At 43.9% G+C, this 11,174-nt stretch overlaps 1 pseudogene; it reads right to left on the bottom strand.

The window, feature by feature from the left end:
• Nucleotides 1–959: 959 nt before the first annotated feature.
• LOC139545862 (serine/threonine-protein kinase N2-like) lies at nt 960–7,218 on the bottom strand (annotated as a pseudogene).
• Between the last annotated feature and the right edge of the window lie 3,956 nt (nt 7,219–11,174).

Here is an 11,174-nt window from a genome sequence, read left to right as displayed (position 1 = left end):
GCTGCCATGCACCTCCTCTTCATCTTCTCCTGGGAATGGAGACTGGCAAAAGAGTGATAGAGGGAAGGCTTTATTCTGTTTTATGGCCAGTCATTGAAACTATATAACATTACATATCTGTGTATTTGTGGTTATTCATTTGTATTTATTATGGATCCCCATTACTCTTCCTGGGGTCCAGCAAAATTAAGGCAGTTATACATTTTAAAAACATTACAATACATTCACAACAGATTTCACAACATATTAAGTGTGCCCCCTCATACCTCTACTCTACTACTACATATCTATAACACAAAATCCATGTGTACATGTGTAAAGTGTGTGTGTTATTGTGTGTTTGTATGCATATGTCTATGTTTGTGTTGCTTGTTTGTGACAAACTGTTTAGTCTGTCTGTGTTTTAGGGAGTGCATTCGTGTGCAGTTATCTTCAGTAAGCACCTCAGGCGCCAGGGCCCAAATTCACAAAACACTTCTTACGCAATTACTTAAGAAGCTTCTTAAGAAAAAAAATAAGAAGTTCATAAGATAGTTCGTAAGTGCAATTCCTCAACAATATCTTAAGATTCAATGATTTTCTTACAAACTTCTCAAATATCTTATTCCGAATCTTCTTAAGATGTGTGTTGCTAGGCAACTGATTTAGCTATCTAGCTAGCAATGGCAATCATGTTAGCATATTTCCTTCAGAGACTAGTTCTAAAACATATTATTGGGTTTAAAATAATCAATACTGAAGCTTTCAGATGAAGTTTGTGAGTGAATTGCTTTCAATTGCTTTCATGAGCGTATTCTCTCACTACCCTGAGTTTAAGACAAGGGTTCAGCTATCTTAGAATTAAGAACAAATTCAAAAACCTTATTTAAAATAATCAAATTTGTTCTTAACTTTTTGCTTAAGGAGAAACATAAGAAATAGCGCAAGAACATTTCCAATAACAACCTTTATGAGGAATATCAACTTTGCTTAACTTTCTTCATAAGTCTAAAATGGCAGTTAAGAAGACATTTCTTCTGAAGAAGGTTTTGCGAATCTGGGCCCAGGAACTCTGGAGTTCCACAGAATGTTGACCTCCGGTCGCCATGCCCCATCCCTGCCAGGTCAACAGCAGATAGAGCACACACACACACACACACACATACAGTTTGTAATATGTAATTTCCACACATACCCACATACTCTGTCTGAGATACGATAAACCATAATTTACCTTCTTTACAAAGTCCAAAGTCTGTGATTTTAACAAATCCGTCTGCGTCTATCAGCAAGTTGTCCAACTTCAAATTCCTGTGTAAAACACATCCAATTTAAATAAGCTGCAGATGCAAGCTATAGCTGTATTTAGGGCTGGTTTATAACACCCGTGAGTCAAATGACTCAGACACGACTTACCGATAAACTATCTTATTCAGATGCAGGAACTCTAGACCCAGCAAAACACAGGCTGAGTAGAACCTGTAACCTAAAGAAAAGTCAAGAAAATCTAAGAGAAGTCATGACAATCCAAATTTGCACTGTTACGTGTGTAAGGTACAACTCACCTGGTTTGCACCTCAGAGAAGGCGTTATTATGGATATGGATCATGACCCCCTGGTGAGTACTCCATGACAAAACACGCATGCTCACTGGTCTGGAAGCAGCCGTGCAGGTTGACCAGAAAAGGGTGCCTCGACGCGTTGATTATCTCGAAGATCCTCCTCTCACACATAAGGCTGTCAAGCCATCAGAGAGAGCATTTCTTACTGTAAATAAGTTATTATCTGTGGGTATCACTACTGTACTACTGTATTTGTGTTAAGTGAGCAAGCCTATCCATTGTATGGTATACTGTATCATTATGTCTCCTATTCTTAAAGAACACTAACCTGTCTTCTTCATCACAGGTCACAATGTCACTCTTCTTCAAGGCTTTGAAGACGTAGAGTTTTCCTGTCTTCTTAAAGTCAGCTAGAAGTACCTGGATAGGGTGAATATTGGAGTACATGGTGCAGTGGGCTATTACAAAATCATATAATACTCTAACATCATGTTGTGTTGGCAAAAAACACTGGACCTTTCCAAAGTGTCCCCTTCCCAGGACAGAGATACATTTGAAATCTTCCATCTGCATCCTTGCTCTCTCTGTTGTGTAGTTTTCAATGGAGGGCTGAAAAGGGGCAGACAGATATGCTACAAAGCTAGAACCATGGACACCAAGGCCAGTGTGATGGAAATGTCATACTTGTGCTTTTCTATTTACCAATTTCTATGTTCTATGTTTGTGCTTTACTATAAACCAATTTTTGTGTTCATGCAAGTGACTGACTGAACAAATCCTTACTAACAGTAGCTGCAATTTGGCAGTACACCCAGACCTTGTTTTCAGAACGAAAGATATCTCCGTTTCAAGGTCTCAGTTTAGAGAGAAGAAGCCTCGTGAAGTATTGGTCTGTCACATGTTATGAACCAGTATTGGTATGTCACATGAATGAAACAAAACAGTAATGATGAATTAATTAAGCTAAATTATGCAAATATGACTTGTCTGTGTATAGCCATATACAGTGGGGCAAAAAAGTATTTAGTCATCCACCAATTGTGCAAGTTCTCCCACTTAAAAAGATGAGAGAGGGCTGTAATTTTCATCATAGGTACACTTCAACTATGACAGACAACATGAGGGGAAAAAATCCAGAAAATCACATTGTAGGATTTTTTATGAATTTATTTGCAAATTATGGTGGAAAATAAGTATTTGGTCAATAACAAAAGTTTATCTCAATACTTTGTTATATACCCTTTGTTGGCAATGACAGAGGTCAAACGTTTTCTGTAAGTCTTCACGAGGTTTTCACACACTGTTGCTGGTATTTTGGCCCATTCCTCCATGCAGATCTCCTCTAGAGCAGTGATGTTTTGGGGCTGTTGCTGGGCAACACGGACTTTCAACTCCCTCCAAAGATTTTCTATGGGGTTGAGATCTGGAGACTGGCTAGGCCACTCCAGGACCTTGAAATGCTTCTTACGAAGCCACTCTTTCGTTGCCCGGGCGGTGTGTTTGGGATCATTGTCACGCTGAAAGACTCAGCCACGTTTCATCTTCAATGCCCTTGCTGATGGAAGGAGGTTTTCACTCAAAATCTCACGATACATGGCCCCATTCATTCTTTCCTTTACACGGATCAGTCGTCCTGGTCCCTTTGCAGAAAAACAGCCCCAAAGCATGATGTTTCCACCCCCATGCTTCACAGTAGGTATGGTGTTCTTTGGATGCAACTCAGCATTCTTTGTCCTCCAAACACGACGAGTTGAGTTTTTACCAAAAGTTCTATTTTGGTTTCATCTGACCATATGACATTCTCCCAATCTTCTTCTGGATCATCCAAATGCTCTCTAGCAAACTTCAGATGGGCCTGGACATGTACTGGCTTAAGCAGGGGGACACGTCTGGCACTGCAGGATTTGAGTCCCTGGCGGCGTAGTGTGTTACTGATGGTAGGCTTTGTTACTTTGGTCCCAGCTCTCTGCAGGTCATTCAATAGGTCCCCCCGTGTGGTTCTGGGATTTTTGCTCACCGTTCTTGTGATCATTTTGACCCCACGGGGTGAGATCTTGCGTGGAGCCCCAGATCGAGGGAGATTATCAGTGATCTTGTATGTCTTCCATTTCCTAATAATTGCTCCCACAGTTGATTTCTTCAAACCAAGCTGCTTACCTATTGCAGATTCAGTCTTCCCAGCCTGGTGCAGGTCTACAATTTTGTTTCTGGTGTCCTTTGACAGCTCTTTGGTCTTGGCCATAGTGGAGTTTGGAGTGTGACTGTTTGAGGTTGTGGACAGGTGTCTTTTATACTGATAACAAGTTCAAACAGGTGCCATTAATACAGGTAACGAGTGGAGGACAGAGGAGCCTCTTAAAGAAGAAGTTACAGGTCTGTGAGAGCCAGAAATCTTGCTTGTTTGTAGGTGACCAAATACTTATTTTCCACCATAATTTGCAAATAAATTCATTAAAAATCCTACAATGTGATTTTCTGGAGAAAAAAAATCTAATTTTGTCTGTCATGGTTGAAGTGTACCTATGATGAAAATTACAGGCCTCTCTCATCTTTTTAAGTGGGAGAACTTGCACAATTGGTGGCTGACTAAATACTTTTTTGCCCCACTGTATAAGACAACCGCTGGGACTGCACCAGCAGAGCTCCTGACAGACATTCACTATGGTGCATTAAGTTTGTTGGACCCTCTCCAGCGCACTGACAATAAACAATAAACAATCTTAAATCAATAAACAATTGGTTTAAGATTGACTGAGTGTCCCTATGTAAGAATTTCCACAAAACCAGTCATTCATTTGAATAACATTTCATCAAAGTCTTCTAAAGGACTCTATGCACATGACTTTACCAAAATGACATTTGACTACCACAGTTTTCTGTTCGGTGGAGCTGATAAAGGTGTTCACCACTTTTTCTGTCAGAGTAGGAATTTGTGGTGTTTTCTGTGCTGTTGAGATCATGTTGGGGATGCATCTTCCCTGGTCAGTGCTAGACGTTTTAGATTACTGCTCTTCACTTATGTTCAGCCTAATCACCGGCACGTCACTGCAGATCAAGAGAAACACAGTGATGGTCATGTATATAGTCAGGGAAATCATGCAGTGAAAGTAATATTACATATAGTCCCATAACCAAATATTCTTATAAATACACAACACACAATACCTGTTTTACAATTGATGTTCTTAATGCACACATTGTCTGTATTGTGTTTCCATGGGCAGCACTGTGCTTTCTCTCACCCTGGCAGAAAGGGGGTTGAGAGTGGCCTTATTGGTGGAAAGTGGCGGGTTGACCACAACATCAGAGGAAGTAAACAGACTCAAAGTGGTGAAGGAACTGCATTGAGGCAGGACACTCATCATCAGATGGCCCCATGTAGCAAAGTTCCTGTTCATCTGGGCAACACGTAGGAAGTTCTTCCCTGAGTGGAGGGAAAAGAACGCTGAGTTCAATCCATCAACCCAATATACTGTACCTATCATCAACAGTAACAGGAGTAGGCCTATTCGATCTGTGACTAAAGGACCAAGGCAGGTGACATAGAGTAACTTTCTCTTTTGAGAAAATCCACCTTTCATTGGGTTGGCGCTCAATAACAGGTTTGACTAAATTAATCTGCAAAGCCACCAGAAAAATAACAAGTAGTGTGTTACATATGGATATCTGATTGATAGGCCGCACTGTGGCTATGCCATCTCATATTCGGAACTATAAACAAATCACACCTCAGTGAACAGTGTACCCTGGGGCTCCAGGCACAAACACAGAAAATGTTGTTGGTTGTCCAGGAACTCTTCCAGGCGCAGGTACTTGACTGCATACGTCGCCCTCCATTTTTGCCAGAAGAGCCCAATCCCCAGCTCCCGAGACTGGGGGTCCAAATATGAAATATATTTATAATCTCACAACTGAGAATTAATATGACTTTTTACCAATATAGACATGTTCAGACTATGTACAACACATTCCTTTGAGTTCCCATACAACCAGGTAGGGGCAGTACAATGGCTCCTCCTGGTGTTCTGTATAAGAACTAGCTCTACTAGTCACCCTTTCCACTTCAATGAGAATATCAATCACCCACTCTATTGACACTACTTGCCCGCTCCAGTTGGATGCTGAAGCTTTGTCTCCAGGCCTGCTTGTTCAGGGGTTTGCAGTGGGTGCAACCCACCATTCTGTTATCCAGTTTCAACACTGCACTCATCTCCACTGCCAGACACAAAGTCAGATATTACTGTCCTGTATTTCCTTGACTACAATAACATGTAGAAGAGCTGGTTCTACAGGTACAGTACTTGGGATATTCAAACACGACAACCACAGCTTCAACAAAGAAGTCACAAGCCCTCTGGGCACTTAATACCATACATACACAGTACACTCCCCGCAGGAGAGGAGGAGGTAGTGGATGTTCAATATAGCACTAAGGATGAGTAGGGCTAAGGTCCTTTATACAGGAACTTACAGAAGAGGTCTTCTGTGTGATCAGGTTGGCTGTCAACTTTGGAATCTGTTGGGCTATCCGGAGCAGAAGATGCACTGGTTATTTGGCCTCGTCCTGGCAAGGATTTCAGCAAGTCCTCACATCCCAGAAGCCTGACCTCAATTGTGCCTGTAAAATGTTACATTTATCAGGAGAACAGACCTTAAAATAAATATTATCATTCTGATTTTACCTCAGATCCATAAACATACATAAAATATCTGTAAGGTTTGAAGAGAGTGGTTACCTGTTAGGGAGGCTGGCTTCAGTAAGGATGAGGAGGTTGAGGAGGAAAGGGAGAAGAGTAAACAACTTTGTCATTGTCCCCCAGGGGGAGGGGATCCTGTAGGGAGCCCCTCTTTGGTGACAGGCTCCTGGACAGCTTCCTGGGAGGACTCCCTCAGGCGATACTCCAGAGAAAGACGCAGAAGATGTAGCCTCTGAGACAAATCTTACACATGGAATCGGGTCTGGTAGAGATATACTGTATGCAATTCCTCAAACACACATAGCATAGAAACAAAAACAAATGTTCCAATGTAAAAACCAATAACCTGATGATGTTTTTCCAATCTTAAACTAATTTTACGAAAGGTTCCTTAGTCCCTGTGAATTGATACTAATTTTGTACTGTTTTCTAATAGAATAGTAAAAAAATTTTTTTAAAGTGTTTCTAGAAATAACCAAGCTAGCCCACCTCAGCCAGGGCCAGTTGGCCGTGAGATGACAGCTCCTCAAGCTCCTTCACCACATCCCTAGCCACCTTCACCACCTCTGTCTCTCTCTGGACATAGTGTTTTAACTCTGCCACACGAATGTCCAGGGGATTGACACCCACTAGGGCACATCTTCCTGAGTCAATGGTGCATGAGAAAAAAAGCACAGATTTCAAGCACAGATCATATCAGAAAACATACATTGTAAATCTCCAATCAACATTAAAGAACCATCGTCCACATACTGAGGAACTGTCTCTCTCACCGTCTCTCTAATAAGAGTACAATCTCCATAACTTACTACTCAATCAGTGTAAAAATTCCAGAGCCATCATCCTTTAATTCATGGTTCTTCAAGCCGGATTGAGTTACCAACCCGAAGATATGGATCCAACACATACGAACGCACCTGACCCATCCGTGCGGCCCCGTTCACAGAGAGAAAGACATCCCCCGGCTCACCTCGGAACATGAACCCCCAGCTCACCTCGGAACATGAATAGAACTGAAGAACTAAGCATCTATGAGTGGCAGGTCTTGCCATTCAGCACGACTTGTAGTCCCTGTTGCGCCATCTACGCTCTGCAAGGACACATTCAGGACAACATTGGAGTCAACCAAGAACTTGTGAAGCCCGCCGAGGAGTCATTCTATGTGGACAACTGCCTTTGAAGCATACCCTCTGCCGATGAAGCAAGAAACATTGTTAATGGACTGCGGCAGTGGCTCCATACTGGAGGCTTTGAGATACACCAGTGGGCTAGCAATGTACCAGCTGTCATCGAGCACCTACTGCCCGAGGCAAGATAGGAAAGAAGCGAACTGTGGCTTTCCCAAAGTAACACGGATCTCCAGGAACCAACCCTGGGGCTACGTTGGAACTGCCTCAGAGACTCCTTGGGATACAAGCACTGCACTGCGGAGAGCTCCAAACCTACAATGAGTAATATCTACAGCATGCTCGCCCATCAATACGACCCATTAGGCCTTTCACAACCTGAGCCAAGGTACTCATCCAGGACCTGTGGAAGGAAGGGATAGGTTGGGACGACCCCATTCAACCTCAGAGCCTGCTGGACAGATGGCTTGTCTGGGAACAAGACATTCCTGACCTTGTCCAGATGGAACTCCCCAGAACTTATACACCACCATATGCTGACAATACAAAGTCGACCAGAGACCTCCACATATTCTGTTATGCATCAGAGAGAGGATATGTCTCTGTGTTGCAGAGGTTCAGAACCTTAAGGATGTAGCCAACTGGAGGTATATGGATATCGCAAACAACCTGGCTGATGACGTCACTCGGGGCAAGACCTTGAAAGAGCTGGCCCAACCAGATCGATGGCACCAAGGCCCTGAGTTCCTCCAACAGATCAGTGGCCTTCAATGTCTGTTGCTTACCCGGAGCCTGATGACAGCGAACTGAAGAAATCAGCCTTCTGCGGACATGTCTGTCAGTCCTAGTCCTCAGCTCCCAGATATCAGCAAGTTTGATACATGGAAAGACCTCATGAAGGCAACAACTAGATCCCTACACGGCACGGCCAATCCACTCTCCAGTTCACCTAGCGAAGCAGCAGACTACATAGAGAACCTCCTCCTGAAGCAAGCTCAGATGGAATCGTTTCCTGAAGAGGTCAAGGCCAACATGTCAAACCGGTCTTCTAACAGTCATCTGGGTCCCTTGTCTCCCCAGTATGATAAGGATTCAGGACTCCTTAGAGTTGACGGTAGACTATGAAGAGCAGAGCACCTGGAGATGGATGGTATGCACCCCATCGTCTTGGATCCGCTGACCAAGCTACTCATTCAAGATTTCGACAAGACTCTCCTCCATCCGCTACTCATTCAAGAGTTCGACAAGACTCTCCTCCATCCCGGCCCAGAGAGGGTTCTGGCGGAACTGCATCATAGATACTGGATTCTGCGGGGAAGGGAAGCCATCTGGGAGTTTCAGCACACCTGTTTGCAATGCCAAAGATAGCGTGTAAAACCTGATGTTCCACTTAGTGTGTTGTGAATTTTGTTATGAATGTATTGTAATGTTTTTAAAATTGTATAACTGCCTTAATCTTGGCAAAACACAGGAAGAATAGCTGCTGCCTTGGCTAATGGAGATCCATAATAAATACAAATACAAATGGCAGACCTACCTCCTGCTCTTCTGCGACTGTACAAGCCACCTTTCTACTGTCCCGGAGTGGATTGTTCCGGACCATTCAACATAAAAATCGGACGTCGCAACGAAAACTGATGGGGCATCGTCTACAAATGCATGACCAGCCGCTGCACCTACCTGGACCTCCTGGAGAGCCTGAATGCCAAGGCCTACCTGATGTCTCTAAGACGCTTCATTGCACTTCGAGGCAAGCCTTTTAAGCTTCTTTCGGACAATGGTATGAACTTCGTTGGAAGAGACAGAGAACTGCGAGAGCCCTTCAAAGTGATGGCCACCCACCTGAAGGAACATCTCCGATGTCGCGGAACCAGATCCCGTCACATCGAGCCTCCTACTCATGGGACGCTATGATGCATCTCTTCCTCAGGTTTTGTATGACTCCAGTAACATCCTAGTGAAACGCCACTGGAGGCATAGCCAAGTCCTTGCCGATCACATTTGGTCCCAGTTCATTCTCTATTACTTGCCCAGTCTACAGGAAAGACAGAGGTGGGGTAAGGATGGAAGCGAACTTCCTGTGAACCCTGTGGGTTCTCATCATGAACACTCAGCTCCCTCGAGCTCTCTGGTCTGTCGGGAAGGTGACTCAAACTTACCCTGGAGCTGATGGACGTATTTGGACTGCTGCTATCCAGGTTAAGGGTTAGACTTACCTACGACCAGTGGCCCGGCTGGTGCAGCTCCCAGCCATCCTCGATTACGATGCAGAAGAACCTGGTCACCTAGAACAGACTTTCTATCTGGTTAGAATGTTGTAGCAGACATTCGGGGCGGCTGTGTAAGAAAGCCTGTTCTTTTAAGAACTCAGTGATGACGTCAAAGCTATCACAAGCTGGCAGGGAAGTCAGGAACCAATATACTCAGTCAGTTAGAGCTAGCTGTTTCAAGGCTAGCTTTTTCAAACAGAAATGTGCATCCTGTAGCACTAATTCCAAAAAGTTTTGGGACACTGTAAAGTCTATAGAGAATAAGAGCACCTCCTCCCAGCTGCCCACTGCACTGAGGCTAGTAAACACTGTCGCCACCGTAAAAATCTACGATAATCAATCATTTCAATAAGCATTTTTCTACGGCTGGCCATGCTTTCCACCTGGCTACCCCAAACATGGCCAAATCAGCTGGGCTAGACAATCTGGACCCTCTCTTTCTAAAATTATCCGCTGAAATTGTTGCAACCCCTATTACTAGCCTGTTCAACCTCTCTTTCGTATCATCTGAGATCCCCAAAGGGGGAGACACTCTAGACCCAAACTGTTATAGACCTATATCCATCATGCCCTGCCTTTCTAAAATCTTGGAAGCCAAGTTAACAAACAGATCACCGACCATTTTAAATCCCACCGTACCTTCTCTACTATGCAATCTGGTTTCCAAGCTGGTCATGGGTGCACCTCAGCCACGCTTAAGGTCCTAAACGATATCATAACCGCCATCGATAAAAGACAGTACTGCATCTTCATCGACCTGGCCAAGGCTTTCGACTCTGTCAATCACCGCATTCTTATCAGCAGACTCAATAGCCTTGGTTTCTCAAATGACTGCCTTGTCTGGTTCACCAACTACTTCTCAGATAGAGTTCAGTGTGTCAAACCGGAGGGACTGTTGTCCAGACCTCTGGCAGTCTCTATGGGGGTTCCACAGGGTTAAATTCTCGGGCCGACTCTTTTCTCTGTATATATCAATGATGTCGCTCTTGCTGCTGGTGATTCTCTGATCCACCTCTACGCAGACGACACCATTCTGTACACATCTGGCCCTTCTTTGGACACTGTGTTAACAAACCTCCAAGCAAGCTTCAATGTCATACACTCCTTCCGTGGCCTCCAACTGCTTTTAAATGCTTGTAAAACTAAATGCATGCTCTTCAACGGATTGTTGCCCTCACCCGCCCGCCTGACTAGCATCACTACTCTGGACAGTTCTGACTTAGAATATGTGGACAACTACAAATACCTAGGTGTCTGGTTAGACTGTAAACTCTCCTTCCAGACTCACATTACGCATCTCCAATCCAAAAGGCCTCTTTCACTCATGCTGCCAAACATGCCCTTGTAAAACTGACTATCCTACCGATCCTTGACTTCGGCGATGTAATTTACAAAATAGCCTCCAACACTCTACTCAGCAAACTGGATGCAGTCTATCACAGTGCCATCCGTTTTGTCACCAAAGCCCCATACATTACCCACCACTGCGACCTATATGCTCTCGTTGGCTGTCCCTCACTACATATTCGTGGCCAAACC

This window comes from Salvelinus alpinus, chromosome 19 (genome assembly GCF_045679555.1).
Source record: "Salvelinus alpinus chromosome 19, SLU_Salpinus.1, whole genome shotgun sequence".
Classification (NCBI taxonomy): Eukaryota; Metazoa; Chordata; class Actinopteri; order Salmoniformes; family Salmonidae; genus Salvelinus; species Salvelinus alpinus.
Note: the sequence above shows the minus strand (reverse complement) of the source record. Positions and strands in the feature narration are given on the sequence as shown.